This window comes from Castor canadensis, chromosome 1 (assembly GCF_047511655.1).
Source record: "Castor canadensis chromosome 1, mCasCan1.hap1v2, whole genome shotgun sequence".
NCBI classification, from domain to species: domain Eukaryota; kingdom Metazoa; phylum Chordata; class Mammalia; order Rodentia; family Castoridae; genus Castor; species Castor canadensis.
This window is the reverse complement of record NC_133386.1, coordinates 171,546,942-171,567,246: the sequence shown is the minus strand read 5'-3', so window position 1 is coordinate 171,567,246 and position 20,305 is coordinate 171,546,942.

Here is a 20,305-nt window from a genome sequence, read left to right as displayed (position 1 = left end):
AGTCATTCCTCTAAATACACCTTCTCTCTGTCCCTCAGAGCTGTTAGCAAGCACAGGACAGAGCTGTTGAGAAAGTGACTAAAGTGACAAAGAGAAAGAAGGAGGCCCAGAGAGCAGTCTCTCCCTCCATGGTTTATAATAATGGTGACCCCAGAGATTATGAAATGCCCCCCATACTCATTTTGGCAAAATGTCTTACCACTTTGCTCACAATTGCATCCAAATTTTAGACACACACACACACACACACACACACACACAAATTCTGTACTTCCTCACATATCAAAAGCAACTAGATCATTCCCTTATTCAAAAAAATCTTTTCCAGTTCCCCATTTCCAGGAGTTGTGTTTCTCAGAAGGAAGAACACCCTCCTCAGGCAGCACACAAGATGATTTTAAGTACAAACAGTGATTTTTATTTGAACAATTATGTGGGTTTGGTAAGAAAACAAAGTAAAAGAGTGAGTCCACTTAAGAAAAATCGTTACGTAAATAATACAGGCAACTACAGAGACATAGCAAAAATGGTAACAATAAAATGATTGAAATTTGGGTAGAAATGGCTTAAAGACACTCCAAACTGCCTCAGGGAACAACATCTACAAACCTCCACCCGCTGGTCTCCAACCCTACCTCAGAGGGCACATCCCAGGCATGGTGCACCCAAGTCACCTCTATTCAAGCATCATGTGCTTTTCTGCTCCCAGCTTATCCCACCACTTGGACCAGGTAAAGATGACGCCCCAGCCATCACCCAGAGCCATTCTTCCATTCATCCTCCAAGTGCCTTCTGCTGAACTGTATCTCCCCAGACCCTTTAGACTTGGAACTGTTCAACATTCAACATTCATCAAATGTTCATGGAACTTCTACCACGTCAGGAGCTATGCTAAGCAGTGGGGCTTCAGTCATAGGAGAGAAAAAGAATAATTTCTGCCATCCTGGAATATAAGTTCTAATGAAGCAGGTGATAGTATGTTTCCTGGTCTGCCATGTGAGGATGCTTTGGGGCACTGCTTTTTTCAGCCAACCTGGCTGATCTGGACAAGTCTTCTTCATGTCCTTCAGGTACTGTCCCAGAAAAGACTCAGATAACTACACCAGATATCAGGGGATTCCAACCATCCTCATGAATTTAATCTGATAGCATCACTTCAAGGTTGAAACGCTGAAGCTGGGGCCCTGGTGAGTAGAAACAGCAACAACAGTCACAGACTCCATGAGTTTACTGTGCTTTAAAATTGTTTCCTCTGCATCTCTCCATATCTTTCATTAGACCCCACCATGTCCTTCAGACATGAAATGCAGACAAGATGACTGGAATGAAGACTCCATTGGGCTTCATGACTTTCCAGAGGTCATGAACTTAGTGCATGGTAGACAGGGGTCAGGGGGTCAAGTTCACAGTTACACGTGGCTACTCTTGGTATCATGAGAGCTCTGCTCAAGCTTCAGGGTAAGATACCTTCAGGCATAGACAATTCTCACTGGGAGTCAAACCCATGGAAGGCAACATGGTAACTGCAGGAAAGGGGAGGACATCTGAAAACACAAGAGGGGGAAGCCAAGAGGCTTTGCAAAAACCATACAGTGCTGTCTCTGCTGTTCTCTCTCTGTACCTCTTCTCTCACTTCCATCCCTTCTCAGAGTCCCTGGTAAGCCTCGTCAGGAAGGCTACATGAAAGTAGCCAACTCACCCTGGTCTTTCCCCCATTTTGTCACCTGATGGTCCACATCCCAGGAAACCCCATGTTCCCAGGGAACTCATAGAAGTTGGTCAACCCAGCAGCATACCACAAACTCCAATCTGATCTCTGATACCTAGGTGTCTTTGGGTAATAACCTACCATCTCAGAGCCCCTATTTCTCATCTGCAAATGGTAATAAAATAATACCGCTTCAAGGACTGCTGCTAGGAGTAAAGACATAATGTGTATTTGGGGGTCACTAGTGCACCATGATTGGTTGCAGTGACTGATTACTTTGGAACATGGACTAAGCAGTATGAAAAGTAAGTGTCCCAGCTGAATCAAAGAACCTATGAGCTGGTTAATGCCAGCTGAGCACTCATCTCTCTTTTGGAGGCTGATATGCCAAGGATCGAGTGGTCACAACAGACATAGTCTTCTTGGGGTCTCTAAATGGTAGAAAACTAGAGACTGCTTGCAAGTGATGTAAACTAAACCCTCAATCTCCCCTGCTCTGCATTATTACTTTTACCCACTAAGTATTTTATTTACCTGTTCTCATTTGCTCCTCACAAAGTCCCTACAAAGTAGTATCATAATGTCCCATTTTGAGGATGCAGAAATTGAAGCTGAGAGACATTAGGTAACTTTTCCAAGTTATTGCTGGGAAGGACAGATGGAAACGAGCTCTGCCTAACCTCAGAGCATCTGGTCATGCACAAATAACATCCTCTCCCCCAGCCTCAGCAGGGACTGACAGCTTTCTCCTCTCCAAATAGAAGGAAATCAGTATTTTACTATGCACTGGGCAATCTGATCAGTGTCTTGGAAGGAAGGGGAATTATCAGGCAAGCCCTTGCTTGCTGGGAGATGGCTTATCCTGAAACTTAGTTGGGTTTCCCAGAACCCTGAGTTAATATTTACATGATCTTATTAAGTTACTCCAGCTTCAGATTGAGCAGAAAACATAGACTCCATCTGAGCAAACGTTACCATTAGAGTTTGGGCAGATTGTTTTTTTCAGCCCACAACAGACCAATATAGAGAGTAATTCCTGTATTACACAGAAAGAGTTCCTGCCCCAGCTCTACTATTTACTACTTATGTCACCTCAGGCAACATGTGGTGCAGTTCTCCCATCTGTAAAATGGGTATAAGTTGGTCCAAGAAACATCATCTTCATCGTTGCCATTGTCATCATCACCTCCACCACCACCATTCATGGAGTGCTTAAGGTTTGCTCAGCACTATAGTTGCATGTTTGTATGAAATTCTTTGAAAAGCCCTCTGATGCAGTTACTATTTTTATCCTTACTTTATACTTAAGAAAATCAAGGCTCAGAGAGGTTAGGAAATTGAGCTAGTTGTACATCTAGTTAACTGGCAGAGCAAGGTCTAAAACCCAGGTTGTCTTAACCTGAGAACCTAACTCTTTATCTGTGCATACTATCCCTGATAACCTGGGCTGCAAAGTTTTCGATGGGGTGACACTGTGAGCAAAGCCCAGCTCCTAAGTCCCTTCCAGCAGTATACTCTGCTCCACAGTTCTCAGACACTGTTCTTCACCAGTGCCTAGGAAGAAGAGAGAGGAGCTCTCCTGATGGCAGCGCCTCCTCCTTCCCGACCTGCTCTGCCCTCCAAGGTGATGGCAGGTGAATCACCAGGCTGGCTGAGCACATGTGAGCTTGAGAGTGACTCAGGAACACAGAGGGACCAAGGAAGGCGCATCTAACTGCAGAACAAAGCCAGGTAGCCACTTGTGGCAAAGATAATTACAGGCTGGAATGGCGACATGAAGGCCAAGGACAGTCTACTTTATAAGATCATAAATCACAACCTCAAAGACTTCCAGGAGGTCTAGAGGCTCCACCAGGGCACTGGGTACCCAACTAGGATTTTAAAAAACAAAAGATAAAGACTCTCCCCAAGTCCTACTGCATGATCTCCTTGCCCTTCCTCCAGCATACATCCATGTCCGAACCCCCCAGAGCTGGCCCTCAATGGCTCCACATCTTCAAAAAATGGTGGAAAAGAGTTATAAGGTGGGAGTGTGATAGACTCATCTGATACAGACAAATGTACCCAAACATCACAGAATGTCAGTTAAACAATGGAAGTCCTGGGTTTTCATGTCATCTTGCAGCAGGGTGAAAATCATTCCATTTTGATCCTAGCAAATTGGGATACTAGTCTCTACCTTCAAGTCAAACCCAGTCATGCTGAAGTAGAAGCTACACAGTGCATTTTTGTTTATAACTAGAAAGGCCTGTTTGTGTTCCAGATCAGCTACTTGTGGCTTTGTGACCTTGGTTGAGTGACTTGACTTCATTGATTTCTGCTTCCTTTTTTTCAAGTGGGGATCTTAACAGTACTAACTCTAGAGAGCTATGAATGGGGACAAAATTAGATTATACATGTAAAAGACTATTTTTCTTGGTTATTTTACTTATTAATCCTGTAATTTTGAGTTCTGCCTCCTCTTTCCCCAGAACTTAGCCATCAGTTCTACCCAATTTCCATTGATCTAATCTCCTCACAGTCATTTTGACTTGACTCCAAACCTTGCTTATGGGGATTTTTCAAGTGCAGCCAGTTGAATTGGGGACCAACCCCAATCTCATGCTCCTAATTCATCCCTTCATCCCAGACATGTCATAGGTGGTAACTGTGTTGTCAATAACTGGGTTCTAGAACTTTCCTTTGTTCTAAATTTCAGAAGCTGCTGAGGCCCTCTTCTTGCCCTCTCTACTCTGGTTGCCCTCCCCTTTCTGAGTGCTCACTATCTCACCTGCACACAGCAACAAGCCATTGGCTTTTTCCATGGAAATACTATTTGGTTACCAGTTGTTTTGCATTTTGTAACACCAAAGGCCTATAACATCTGGTCATATGACCAGGACCTGAGTCCAGACAGATCTTGACAAGGACAGACATGCTTTTCAAAACACCTCAACTTCGTAACATCTTCCTTTTCTCTCCCACCGCTATGCCCTCAAACACAACTAAGATCTGTGTGCCAGAACTTTCTATACCAACAAAATCAATAGTAATCACTTATTGTGCCAGGTATAATGCCACTTGCTTCAAGTAATTAAAGCAACTACTCCATTGCTTCTAAATTTTATATTTGTAGATATTCCATTTAGCCCTCATGGCAAGTTTTCCAAATACCCCAGGGCCTGGTTCCCATCATTTAATCAAGAAATTATTTCTCAGTCTACTGGTTCCATAAAAGACTGGGTTTGCCAGACAAAGAGCAGTGAGATGAAGCTAGTCAGTGTCCACATTGCTAGCTGAGGGAGAAGGGGTTCGTAGTGTTAAATTCACCAAGAAAACTAGTAACGTTCATGGGGGTTCAGGTCTAGGAAATGGGTACTCTGTTTATTGGAAGGCATATTTATATAATCTTTATGGAGAGCAATTTGCTAATATCTATCAACATGTAAAATGTTCATATCCTTCGGCTCAACACTCCATTTCTAGACACTTCCCCCATAGGGCCACAAAAATATATGATGAAAACTTGAAGGGAACTTTAGTATATTATTCAATAGGAAAATGTTCAAATAAGATTGAAGTACTTCATAAATATATATAGAAATAGAATAATGAAAATCATTAAAATTGTTCAAAAGGGAGGGAGGAAGGATGAGAAAGAATAATAGGGGGCAAATTTGATCAAACTACATTATATACATGTATGGAAATATCACACTAAAACCCCTTTAAGTCGCAGTAATTTTTAAAAAAGAGAAGAAAAAAGCTATGTACTATCTGGCACCATAAAATAATATTGAGAAGACAGATCTAGGGCTGGGGATGGAACTCAGTGGTAGAGTATTGCCTAGCATGTGTGAGGTCTTGGGTTCAATCCCCAGCACTGAAAAAGAAAAAAAAAAGCCACACCAGACCACTCTCTTCTTATGTATATCTCATGAACATCTGCCCAACAGTCCTTAAGAAGCTGTCCCCAGAGCCACAGACAAGAGGAGAGGAGATCCCAGAGACCTTCCTATGTCAGTCTGTTTGTTTAACACCATTCCCTGACTCCCATGCTCCTTGAGTAAAGCTCACCCTTCATAACATAATTTATAGAAGGCCCTTTGAAACCTGGCATCTGCTATTTCTCCATCCTTCTCTCCATGTATCACCTTGCCTTCCCAATATTGTCTCCTTTTAGTGCCTGTGTAAAATAACATACAGTTTGTCAGACTCATAACACAGAACACATTTGTGCCCAAATGTGTGTAGGATTGTCCCCATACACCAAGCAAGCAATGTAGCAGTGGACACCAACTGGATGTCCTCTAATTATTCTGACACTGTCTACCCGGAGATAGCAACAGATCCCATAAGCTGAAGGCTCAGTTCCACAAAACAGCCCCCCACTTCCAAGGCCAATTATAAGCGCCAGGGAATTTCTTTTTTGGTAGTACTGGGGTTTGAATTCAGGACCTCATGCTTGCTAGGCAGGCACTCTACCGCTTGAGCCACTCTGCCAGCCCTTCTTTGTGTTGAGTATTTTTGAGATAGGGTCTTGCACACTGTTTGTCTTGGCTGTCTTCAAACCACCATCCTCCTGATCTCTGCCTGCTGCGTAGTTAGGATTGTAGGTGTGAGCTACCAGAACCTGTGGTTCTGACCAATTAACTATACTTCAGGGTGTCCCAAACTGCCTCCTTGAGGATTGATTAGTCGTCTAGAGAAGCTTACAGAACTCAGAGAAATGCTCACTTATTTTTACCAGTTTATTATAAAATACATTTTAAAGGATGCACATGAACAGCCCAATGAAGAGTTACATAGGGTGGGGTCTGGAAGGATCCTAGCATATAGGGTTCCATTCTTGTGAAGTTGGGGTCGGCTACTCTCCCCGAATGTAGATGAGCTCACCTTCCAGAAAGTCCTGAGTTCAGGCCTTTTGGGAGTTTATGAAGGCTGCATTGCTTCCATATGATTGATTAAATCATTAGCTAGTGATGATCAACTCAACTTCCAGCCAGAGGTGGGGAGCAGGGCTGAGTTCCAACTCTGTGAGCACAGGGTTGATTTTTCCATTTACCAATCTCCATCCTCAAGGAACTTAGAGGTGGCCAGACATCAGTCAATTCATTAGCATAAGTATCTTTTAGACACATCACTTTGGAGATCCCAGGGATTTCAAGAGTTGTATGCCAGGAAACTAGATGGGACTACATACATGTTTTACAATATTGCAGTACCCCAAATGAGCAAACCAAACAACAACACATGCTACCACACATGCCCAGAGCACATTACTCCTCCTTCCCTGGCTCACTGCTACTCATGCTTCAAGTCTCAATCCACACAGCTTCTTCTGGGAACCTTTCCTCCAAATAGTCCCCACCTGGGTTGTTGGCTTCCTTCTCTTGTCATAGCCTGGAAAATCTTCAGCCTTGAGTAAAAGGCATGCTATGAAAGATAATGACCATTGGGAGGTATACTGTGAGATATTTGTGGCAGGTTCTAACCACAACTTCTTGGGAATAAAAACAGAACACGTTAAAGTTTACAAGTTGGTAATAGAACCAAAAGGCTGAGATCAGGCTCAAGAGGTCATTGAATCCATTCCCCTGCCTTCAGGCAAGACTGATTTAGTCAAAGACAAATGGGTGTTTCCTTGTACTTATAAGAATAATATTATTATTAATATTAGTAGCGTTGTAATAATGGTTCTACTAAAAATAAACACAGAGAAAATGGTGTCACCTTCCTGGGTCACCTTTCTCAATGCATGGTAGAACTCAGATCTGGTCTCACCAGTGTGACTGCTCATGAGAAATGGGAATCTCCAAGTTCTCTGTTAGAAGAGGACAAAGCAAAGGTTCTAGAGTCAGGCTTTGGAGGGTCTCTCACACAGCAGCCATAAGCATGAATGACGCCATCGGGGTCACAATCGGACATCTCTTCTGCTACTTACAATCAACTCAACTTTTTCTCTGTGCAGAGGCTTTATAGTTTCAAAGTGCTTGCCCATTCAAGTGCTTACCCATCCAGGATCTCAGTGGATCTGCCGGATACACGTGCATCCAAGGATCAGGAAGAAGCCAAAGCTGGGACAGAGCTGAATTTCAATCAAAGAACCAAGACATTTTTTGGTCAGTTGAATACTCCCTACTTCATATTCAGTCTCTCAGGGTGGAGAGAAGAAAAGAGTGAAACAATCAGGTCCATATTTTCCACAGTCATACCTTCAGTAAATATGTGAGCACCTGCTGAACTTCAGGCTCCCATCTAGGGTCTGGAATACAGCAGTAAGCGCACAGATGTTGAAAAGTTAAAACAAAACAAAACAAAAAGCCCTGTCCTCATGGAGCTTCCATTTTGATGCTGTGGTATTTACATTTACAGCTGTTAAGTGATGTGGCTTTGGATGATTTGTGGACCTAGAATTGAATAACACTGAATTACAGAGTGAGAACTCTGTGCCTTTTCCAATTCTTTTTCAACCCTCTTCACAGGCTTCAAAGGAGGTCTGTGTGTGGACATCTCATTTCCACAAAGAGCCAAGGCTGCATGACCCAGGAAGAAGTTAATTCTGTTGTCGGATTCTGTCCTGTTTATTAACAGTTAATTTTCATGTGTGACTAGTACTGCATATTTACCATTAGAGATAGTGATATAGTTGCTTTGGAAACACAAATTCTTTTTATTGACATAATAATTGTACATATTTATGGAGTACAGCTTAATAGTTTGAAACCTGTATATAGTGTGTATTGACCAAAGCATTACCTCAAGCATCTATTATTTCTTGGTTTGGGGAATCTTCAAATTCCTCTCTCCTGGTTCTTTATAAATAATCGTGAACTATAGTCATCCTACTATGTTGTAGAACAGTAGAACTTATTCTTTAATAGTGAATCATTTTTAAAGAAAGACCTAAGAAGCTAATAGGATAAGTGTAGATAAAACAAAACCCTACATGAGACTTGAATGTGGTGGGGACATAAGACTAGGAGGAGACAAGAGCTCCCTTGAGCTTTGTTTGTTTATTTGGGCAGTACTGGGGTTTGAACTCAGGGCCTTGTGCTTGTTATGCAGGTGATTTACCAGGAACCACATCCTCAATCCCAGACTTGGGCTTGAGAAAGCCAGAAGGTTCACTGCTTAATGCTTTAATTAATCCCACACTTGTCACCTTCACTCCTCTACCCCTCCTCCACCTGCCACTGGGCTCAGAGCTAAGCCTGGAGCCCAGCCTCAAGTTGCCAACTCTTTCTTTTCCTTATCTGAATCTCGACACTTTCACAGAGGGCAAAGGTCACCTGCAGGAAGCTCCCTCAAAGTTAATGATCCTTCATTCTCAGAAACCAGCGCCCTCCTGCCCTAAATGAGTAAGAAGTGGCCAGTTCCTTTGAGCCTCGTTCCTGCAGACTCAGGATCAGAATCACCAGGGGGTTTTACCAAAGCACAGCTGCCTCACTGACTGCTGCAGACCCTCTGAGACGTCACCTAAAGCGGTGGCCTAGAAAGCTGCATTCTGCCCACTTTAGAGGAGCCTGATGTCCAGCCAGAATGAGAAGCTGAAGGTCTTAGTTGACGACTCCTTGTCAATGGGCTTCCTATTCAACCAAGTAACAACCCACAATTACCTTATCAAGGCAGTAAGTATAGTGGTTTGTAAGTATGTACAGGAGCTTCGGAATTGAACAAACCTAAATTCAAATCCTGGGTCTTCTGAAGGAAGTGGCCAAGTGGCCTCAGGTAAGCTGCTTAGCCACTCTGAGCCTCAACTGTCTGTATAAAATGGGGATAACAATGGTACTTGAACATTAAGATTGAAGCATTCTGTGATATAATGTACCAATTTAGAGCAGTGACTGGCTTTGACTAAGAGCAGAAGAAATATTGGCCATGACTGATGAACAAATGGTTTTATCTTGGTAACCAAAGGGAACTCAAGGTAGTTTGCAAACAAGAGGAAAAGAGGAGACAGAACTGCAGAAAAACCATCTTTGATGGCCAGATCTTATTTACCTGCTTTCCTTTTAATATCTGAGGTTCCTAGGGTCAAAGGCCAGGGTTTTAAATCATTCCCCATGCTTCCTCCCTCTCATCTATACCCATCTTAAAGGCTTGGTCAAAGAGCTTAGTGACCCTCAAATGTGGGGCAGACACTCAACAAAGAAAACAAGCTGAGCCCTGTATTACTTGAGACATGGCTCAAGTACTAGAGATCCTGCCTAGCAAGCCCTAGGTTCAAATCACAGTACTTTCAGAGAGAGAGAGAGAAAGAGAAAGGAAGAAGGAAGGAAAAAAGGGAAAGGAAAGCAAGGAAGGAAGGAAGACATGAGCAGACCAAGGAAGGCCATCAAAAGAGACCATAATTCCCTGTCATAATAAGGGTGTGACTGACACAGAGGGGCTACTCCTGCCTCCCCACTCTAGCCTGCTTCTTTTCTTCATTCGGATCTGGGAGGCTGGCTTTTGGTGGTGGATGATCAAGCCACTTGCACATTTCGGGTTCCCTATTTCAGCAGATCCCTGCTGAGTGCCTCCTGGGTGCCAGGCATTTGCTGGCTCACCTGCCTGGCTTTTACAGATGAGAACTGGGACCAAGACGATGCAATGACTCAACCGTAGTCTCCCAGCCAGCAACTGGTGGCGCCAGGATTTGGATCCAAGCGTCCTGGCACTTGCCACCTCGCCCCAATCCCTCCACTACGCTTGTGATGGGTAGGGCCAAAGATGCCATGAGGAAGTTGGTCTCTTCACCTACTTCAGTTGTCTGGCCTAACATCCAGAGCTACTGTTTGGACAATCGAATGAATACAATAGTTTAGAACTCAAATCTACTCCTAGGAGTAGAGCAGAGTCAGGCAAAGAGGGTGGGGTTTCCCATACTGCAAAGTGCATGCTGATCACGCGGGGATCTGTTAAAATAAAGATGCTGACCCTGGGAGTTGGCCCTGGCTGGGGATTCTGCAGTCGTTGCAGGCTTAGATGATGGCTACACTGCTGCTGGTCGTGGATGATCACCTGAATTTGTATAGCACACCCAGGAGTCGGTGTGTCTGGATTCAAAGTCCCACCCTGCTACTTCTTACCATGGAGACTGAAGTCTGCTGCTTGAACTTGCTGTGCAAGGTTATTGGGAGAGTTAGAAGAGTTAGCACATATTAAACACTTTGTCTGGTAGCATTTAACCATGTTAGGCACTGGAAAATGGTTGGCTGAGATCAGAGGACAAGAGGTAGAAGAAATGCCTTCCTTGTACAGTAAGGCAGCCCTCTGTTCTGTCCCTGCCTTCCACCCTGAATAGTCAACATATTCTTTGCTGGCATCTAGCTAATCTTGAAAAGCCCCAGAGACCAAAAGGGATGAGTGCACCCAGGCCAAGATGATGACTGGTGTGGATGCTGTGAAAGGAGAAAAGTGCCGGCAGGAAAGGCAGCAGTTTCTGCCTCCCACAGGTACTCATTTGGATGGGTCTTCCCTAAGAGCCTCTCCAGGTTTTGGGGAGGCAGTTTTTATCTCCAAGATCCTGGAAAGACAGGAGGTAATAAAAAGTGATGATGTAACCCTGCTGAGTACTGCTGATATCATCAGAAAGAAAGCAGGCACGCTTATCAGGGAATTCTCAGAAGATATAAATTAAAAGCCCTTTGAAGGCCAGATGTGGTGGCTCACACCTGTAATCCTAACTACCTGAGAGGCAGAGATCCAGAGGATCATGGTTTGAGACCAGCCAGGGCAAAATGTCCGTAAGACCCCACCTCAACTAATAGTTGGGCACAGTGGCATGCATCTATCGTCCCAGCTATATGGGAAGGATTTATGCTATTTACAGGAGGATCACAGTCCAGGATAGCCTGGGCTTAAAGTGAGACCCCATCTCAAAAATAACCAATGCATGCCTAGCAAGCACAAGTTCCTGGGTTCAATCCCCAGTACTGCCAAAACTAACTAATTAATGTGAAAAGGGCTGGGGGTGTGACTTGAGTGATAGAGCGCCTGCCTAGCAAGCATGAGGCCCTGAGTTCAATCCCCATTACCAAAAACACAAAACAAAAAGTCCTTTGAGGTTATTAGGTTATCAGTCTTAAGAAAAATGGCAGAAAACTGGGAACCAGGTACCTTGTGTCAGTTCATTTTCTCTGACTGAAGGAACTTTTCTCTTTACTATCACCATTCTCTCCATTTTCCTGTCCCCCAGCAGCTTCCCACAGGTGGCCATCATTCATACTGAGACACAAATGGCTGTCAGCAGCTTGAATGGAACTCTGGTACTTTTGTTTTCCCTGAAAACCAAATCTTTGGCTGAAAGAAAAACACTCCTTGAGAACACTGTAGACAGCAGCATGGGAAAGGTTCAGTTGGAAGCTGAGCTGTGTGGTTTTAAGGTCAGGAAGACCTGAATTGGAATCCCAGCTCTGAGATTTATCAGCTGGATGACTTTAGACAAGCTACCAAGTTCTTCACTTGGAAAGTTGTGGGATATGGAGCAGTTTTGGGATTAGAGAGAACGTATTGGAAGTCCCTAGGCTAATGCCTGACTCTGGTAACCCCCATTAACTGTGATCTGTTCAGAACACCACACCTGACCTCCCAGGTAGGTCCGACTACCCTCTTTGATCTCAGCCCATCTGTCTACTCCTTACCAGTTTAGCCTGTAGACTACTAGCAGGCATTCCATCTGTCTCTTTCTTCCCACCATGAACTTGGTGAGGCAGGGCCTCTGTCTCATATATCTTGGGTGTCTGAGTCCTGCACACAGCAATGTGAGTACCCTCCTCCCCTGTTTACCCTCCAGACCCTGGCTTGGCTAAAGGAAAAAGTTCTAAGGGTAGGGGCACTGGCTGCCATCAGATCCTCAACCCAGGATTTGTTGCCCTCCACCCCCAGTCTGCCATGTTGGCCTCTCTAGTGTACAACCTCAATTTGATCCCAGGCTTCTCCAGGCAGGCCAGGTTCTGGCGTGTGCAGGCAGGGAAGCGCTGAGCTCTGGGTTGGGCGTTTGCTCAATTGTTTCATTCTCTCTGTCTTATCTCCAGCTAGTTAGTGATTAACTGCTCTTTCAAAGTTTCCCAGCCTCCCTGGAGCTCTCCAGGGGCATAGGTGGCCACTGGGTTAGAGCAGGAAAAACTGAGTTGGGCCCAGTTCTCTCTGCAAGGCACGGAGAACCTGATCCACAGCTCCCAAGGTCAAAGGGTCTGCAGGACCACATCAAGAGGTCCACAATAACTGTCAGAGGTTGCTGGGACAGGCACCAGGGACACATGTCTGCAGGCGATGGTTCCTTAGAAGATTATGTGATTGTTTGGGGGAAGGGAAATATTGACCATGACCAATCTGGGAGAGACACCCACGCTCAAGAGCTTTCAGCACAAACCTTGATCCTGGATAGTTTCCATTACATTGGCGCTATATTTGCAGACAGCCCCTAAAGATGGGAACAACCATTTCCCACCCATTCCTAGCCACCACTGCCTAACCTGGGCCACAAAGGAGACTCAGTAAAATAAGAGCTGATTTAATCAAGTAAGCACCATCCAGAGCTTTCTAGGGGCATTTCCTTTCAGACTGTGGTTTTTTCCAGTTTTTCCTTTTTTTAAGCCTGGGATGTTCGAACTTCCATGGAAACCCACAAATCTCTAAAAATGCCAATAAGCAAAATAATTAGGAGTATGTATCCACACGCATTTTTTCTGGGGATGTGTTTCTACAATCAGCCAAAGTGATGTGAATCAGACCTTGTCATTTTTCCTTAAAAACTACTTACTTCCTGTTTGTTCTAGTGCTTTCAGGAGGGGGAGATAAACTCTTATCATGACCTTATAGAAGACCTTGCCTGCCTTCTGTCACTCTCTCCTTCAGTCCAGGCCTGGATCGTGGTGCTTAGACCCCAGCAGCAGCCTTTCTGCTCAGGGCCTTCGACCTCTCTCAGCCTTTACTTTGCCTCCACCTCTCGCCAAAGCTGCTTCCTACTCATGTTTCAGGTGTCAGCTCTGGAAGACCCAGCCTGACTTCCCAGGTCGAATTGGCACCACCCCCTTCCCAGCCTCACTTCTCCACATAGCACTGCAAATATAGGATTCCCTTTGCTTGTTATTCAGTGTGTAGAATGCAAGCTCTTGATTTGGTCACAACTCCAGTTCCTAGAACATCTGGAACCCAGAAACCCTCGAGAAACGTCTGTAGGATGAAAGAATGGATATGTCTGCACAGCTTTCCTTATATTCTCAGAGCGGGGTTGGTTACCAACATCAAAATATAAGAACAATGACTCTAAATAAAAGATCGATCGGCAAACAGCCCCAGGGCCAAATCCAGGCTGCTGTCTAGTTTTATACAACCTGTGAACTTGGTAATATTTTTAACATTTTGAGTGATTGGAAAAAATTTTTAAAAATAGTATTAGCAAATGTGAAAATTATATGCAATTTCAATGTCCATACCCGATGTTACATTGGAATCAAGCCAACACGGATTTGTGTGTTCTCTGTGTCAGAAAAGCAGAGCTCAGAAGTGGAAACTGAGACTGGTGGACCCACAAGGTCTACAGTATTTACTGTCTGACCCTTTACAGAAAATGTTTGCCAACCTCTGATCAAAGAAATGCTGAGAATGGAGATAGGGATAGAATCTGATTAGATAACAGAAAAGGATGGAGGAAAGAAGAAAAATATTTTAAAATAAGAAGAAAGGAAAAGAGAAAACAGCAAAGAACACTTCATGAGTACCTACTGTGTGCCAGGCACTGTTTGGTGCTTTGCCTACTCAGTTTCTCAGATCTACATAAAACTTTAAGTAGAGACAAAATCTTTGGCTAGGAACCTTCCATCTCTAAACTCTATGCTTCCACTGGGCACATATCACCAGTTGATCATCCAGCCACTCTTCTGTCATTAACACATCCAGGCCTGACTTCTCCCTACCCTATAGCATATCCTATTCCAGACATTTTTGTCTGCAGAGACCAACGTTTGCTAATCCATCTCAGTCCCTTAGAGTCCTGCTGTGTGACAGTGGAGAACGAAGACAGGTTTTTTCTTTATCACTCCCACCCCCACCCATTACTACGAAGCACAATATCAGGCACATACAAGGAACTCAATAAATATTTGCTGAGTGACTGACTTAGACAATCAACCACAGAGAGCCTTAGCTCAGTTACCCATAGTTTCTTAGGGGAAAGGGTTCCAGTGGTGGGGGAGGATTTCTGTAAGGAAAGTGATTGGCCAGAGACAGGCCCGTCTCAGCAATATCACAGCACCCCATGACTTCCACAGAGACCTGAGGGCTCTGGGCATCACCTCCCTGCCCTGTGGCCCCACCTTGCAGCTGCCCACCTTTCATTCCCAGAAGCCCCCATCTCTTCTGCCTCTTCCATCTCTGCCACCTGCCCTGTCACTCTTCTAGACTCTTTTACCTCTGTTGCACATTTTCTTCTTGTTCTAGACTCAAGGGAAAAGCAAGTCATACAATAATAGTAGGCAAGAGTGGACTGTGACAGTGGAAAAAGGAGATTGTATTTGGAAACTGTACACTTCAAGACTGGGGTAGGAAAAGCCAGAAGACTCTATCAGAAAGCCAAGCCAGAAGGCTCTATCAGAAACCAACCCTGGGCTGGAGTTATAGCTTAGGGTTAGAAAGCTGGCTGAGCATGCATGAGGCCCCAGGTTTGATCCCCAGCACACACAGAGAGAGAAGCAAGGGAGGGAAGAAAGAGAGAAGAAGGGAGGAGAAAGGAAGGGAAGGGAAGGGAGGGGAAGGAAAGGGAAGAAGGAAGGAAGGAAGAGGTTACGTGTAAAAGAGAAGATAAGCATGTGAGCACTAGATCTGGGAACTCAGGGAGTCCTGAGGAGAGAAAATGGCATGGAGGATGAGAAGTGGTTAATTTCAGAAGTGTGGCCAATGCATTAGTGAAGGCAACCTGAAGAGAATCAGCAACATGTGACCAGATCCTTTGTTTTGTTTTTTCTTGATGATTCCATTGGATGATGGCTTCCATCTCTTTGTGCCTTCTCCATGTTTGTGGCTTCCAGTGTTAATTACCAATAACTCCTATGGGACTTCAAGACTGGATGTGAAGTAGATTCTTGTCTACAAAGTTCTTCTTTCCAGGTTGCAAGAAGAAGCCAGGGAACAAATCTGATAGCAACACAGAAGAAATTGGTAGACCAACCCTCGGAACCCAGAATAGAAGAAACAGTTGGGTTGGGTGAATTACCCTGAACTCGAGATGTCCTTTCCAAGAACTTGTATCTTTACCTTCAGTTTGCAAGCTGCCTTTGTGTCTGGCAGGCTGAGTAACCATTTTTCTGCCAGTGAAATGCAGAAAGTGCAAATATCTGTACAACTTATTTTTCATTCAAATGAAAATTGCTTTATTGAGGTGAATACTGGGTTGAAATAAACATGTATTCTTACAATGAAAATTAATAAAAAAAAATTTATCCAAGCATGGCAGTACACGCCTATAATACCAGCTGCTTGGGAGGTGGAGGCAGAAGGATTATAAATTCAAGACAGCTCAGGCAAAGTAACAGGACCCTATTTCTAAAATTAAATACAAACAAAAGACCCAGGAACATGTCTGAAGTGGTAAAGAACTTGTGTGTAATGCATAAGACCCTAGGTTCAATTGCCATTACTGCCAAAATAAAAAAGGGGATTTTTAAAGCGTACAAGAAAGTCAATTTAAAAACAAGCATCATCAAGCACGCAAAGATGCTCAACCTCCCTAATGATCAGTGAAGTGTAAAATAACACACAAGAGGCTAACCCGTGTCCTCAAATTGGCCAAAATATGAAGTCTGATGACAGTGAAGGTTGGCCAGGATGTGCCCAAAAAGGAATTCTCACTCACTGCTGGTTCAGGCTTGCTGTTATTACAGACACTTTGGAGAGTGATTTGTTAATATCTAGTAAGTATTTGTAAATATTTAAGAAGAAGATGCACACATCCCTGACCCAGGGAATCTGTGTCTAGATATGAGCTCTGGAAAAGTTCACCACACACTCACAAGGTGATGGCACAGAGCAATTCACCACATCCGTGCTTGCAAAGGGACAATTGGAAACAATGTGAAGAGACTTCCATAGAATGACGAATACATTGTGACAGTGTAGTCGTTTGTCGTTCCATTCATTTTTCATTCAGTAAGTTTCTATGAGTTTAACATGTCTGAGAATCACTGGAAAGACAGTTAGGAAGGCAGAATTCCTGGCCCTGCCCTGAGCGAGTCTGAATCTTAAGTCTGAGAAGGCTTACAAGCAATGGGGCCTTTTTATGAGCACACGATGCCGATGCATGTGGTCTTTGAGTCACGCGGTATCTAATCATTTATCCTGACCTTAGATCACAAGCTGGATTGCAAAACTAGTGAGTCTCACGTGGACTGGGTTACTCATCACTTACTGGGTAAGGAGCCCTGAACTGCCTTGACTGGTGGGACCCTGGAGCCTGAGAAAGTTGCTACAGCCTCGGGCATCAGACCCAGAGGAAATGAGCAGGATCCCATTATCTATATCAAATTGGGAAATGGTCTGTAAGCAGAACTCTATGATTCTTTACTGAAGATGCCTTGGGAGTAAGATGAGAGGGATAAGTGAGGTACTGTGGCAGGGGCGGAGGGGGGAGGAGGATAAGGGGTGGATCTGATAGAGGTCCAGCACACTTACACCTGACCTTCCAGCTCTTTTGTTAGTGGAATTTGCCTTGGAACTAAAAAAGCTACCTTGCTCCATCCTTGACTTTAACTGCACTTTATGATTGAACTCAAATATTGAAAAAAAAAAAAGTCCAAGGGTTCAGCTTACAGAGGTCTGAGTCACCGCCTCCACAATGACCAAGATTCATGAGAAAAGAGGTGGCACCGAATCGAGGTTTTATCTGAACCTTTGATCAACATGATTTTGCTTTGTCTGCAGTAAGTATGTATAGGGAATTTAGCCAATCTTTGCCTAAACCTTACCCAGTTTTAATATCAGTCAAATAATTAATCATATCCTGGATTTTATAACTGAGATATATACACCTTGCCTGTATTGACTTATTTGAGACACTGGAATCTCATTATCTATATTCAATTGAGAAATGGTTTCTTACCTTCACATAGCATATAAGGACCACAAAGGAATTTAAGGAGCTGGAAGTACCAATTAATACAGAATTCTGATTAATATTTTCCCATGAATGTAAGGCAGCCATAAAGGGAGGTGGTGCTATGGGCTTGTTTGAAAACTGTCCTCACTTACTGGGCAGCACACTTTTCAGGGAAGGAATCACAGAAGTGAGAAACAGAAGGAGAAACTGATACCATTATCTATTTGACCTCGGTGTTGTACATGAAGGAGCTGAGCTCTATAAAGAATAAGAAATCACCCCTCACCCCCGGTTCCACCTGTTGGGGTGCCGGCAGGAGACTGGATGGAAGAAGTGAGAAGCCAGGGTATTTCTCTGCTGCCTGTCTGCCCCGTGCATGCCTCCAGCAACAACTTCCTTTCCTCCCATGGCTCCAGCTCTCTCCACACAAACCCACCAGGGACTCTGGTGCCACTACCTCCCTTTTTCTTTTTAGACTGTAAATCCTAGTGACTTTCTATTCTTGCTAACCTTTGAGTGACCGCATCATTACCAGTTTGGTTTTGCAGCTCTTCCAATACTGACTGTGACCCATTCCCTGCAATAAATTCTCTCTGTTGAAAACACTTGAGTTCCTTTCTGCTTTTCTTGTTAGACTTCATCTGATACAGGAGGTGTCTGGCTTTACTTCCAAGCCTAGGAAATAGCTATAAATTTTTGTCTTCCATGCATATCAAGTAGCTTGCCATTTTTGAAGCCTGTTTATTTCATTTAAGCCATGGGATCCCTGAGATATAGACAGGGCAGAAAGCATCACTTTTGTCTTACAGACAAGTGAACAGATCTAGAGATGCTAACATGACATTCCAAAGTTGCACAGCTATGAAGTAGGAGCCAGAAGCCAGGTGTCTTGTGGGCTACTGTTAATTTCCCTATGGCACTCAGACTCTTCTCTGTCTCCCCCAGTACTTACCACCAGAAGACATTCTTTCTGGGTTACAGTAAAGATTCATTTGGGTCTCATTTGCACTTGATGAAAAGGTGCTATAACTATGCAAATTGCACAGCCAAAGGAGTTTGAGGGAGTATTCATTTCTATTTTGGTTTTTATAAGAATATTTTGCATTTGAGTCAACCAGGCATTGTCAGCATTCTATAAATCCTGGGACAGTACTTCTGAAAGTCAGAATTACCTGAGGGGTCTTGCAAGGGTGTGGAGAGAGATGCCTTGGTCCATTTGAGTTACTTTAAGGGAATATCATAGACAGGGCATATAAGCAACAGAAATGTATTTCTTACAGTTCTGAAGGCTGGGAAATGATATCAATATGCTAGCAAGAAGATTCAGCATCTGGAGAGGGTTCTCTTCTTAGTTCATGCACCTGCCATCTTCTCACTGTCTTCACATGGGGAGGGAGTGAGAGAGCCCTCTGGGAACTCTTGTATAAGGGCACTAATTGCATTCATGAGTGCTTCATTCTCATGGCCTAATCACCTCCCAAGGCCCCACCTCCTAACAAATACCATCACATTGGTACTTAGGGTTGCAACCTATGAATGAATACAGGAAGTGGGCACACAAACGTTCGTTCTATAGCAGGAGCATTCCTGACCCTTATCACTATTGGCTGAAATAGAGAATCTGGGAAATGGAAACTAGGAAGGTGTGTTTTTAACCAGCAACCCAGATAATTCTTAGGAAAACAGATTTTGACGTTCACTGTTCCATGAGACAGAAAAAAGTTGTCCCTGCCCACACTGAAAAAGGAGAGAGAAGAATAATAAGGGATTAAGTTCTAGTTTATGGTCATAAAAAAGCCCAATCTCTCCGACTTCATACCTAGGAAGAGGTACCATCTACTGGCACCCATATTACTTCAGCTGAGGCGCTATTGGTGCATAGTTGCCTGTACTCTTCAGAGCCATGCTGTGAAGTAGTATAATTCCCACTTTATAGAATAGAAATTCTGAGACTCAGATTAAATAACCATCCCTGAGTCATTCAGCTATGACCCAACTCCTAACCAAGTTCCCAAGTTCTCCTTGACTCCAAAGTTGGGCTTTGGAGAATAAAGCTACTTCATCTTCAAATGATCATGGGGACAATTATATGGTGTGCTCCCTCCATGTAAGGTATCCTGATCATGCTCCCCAGAGGGTCTGGGGTTTCATTCCTATTTGTTCCTAAATGAAGCATCCATGAAGTTGCAGAGGGGGGCAGGTGAGTGGCGTCCCATTCCCCCTTCTAAGCCACCTGATGGGTACCATCAGAATGGGATCCTGTCACTTTTTGTTCCTAGTGGACTCTTGATTGTCCTTCTCAGTCTTTTCCAGGGGTTCTTGGAAGTTCTTCTGCCCCTGCCTTGGCTCAAAAGCTTCTATCTTTTCCCTAAAACCAGTAGGCTCCAATCAGAAAACCCAAAGCAGCAGATGCTGACATTAATTCACTTAGCAAGGCCCGGAGGGAAGCAGTCCATCTGTTGAGCTTATCAGAAATGTTTAAAAAATGAACATGAATGGGCAAGTGTGTGAGTATACAGTGCCTGACATCTGGACGGTCT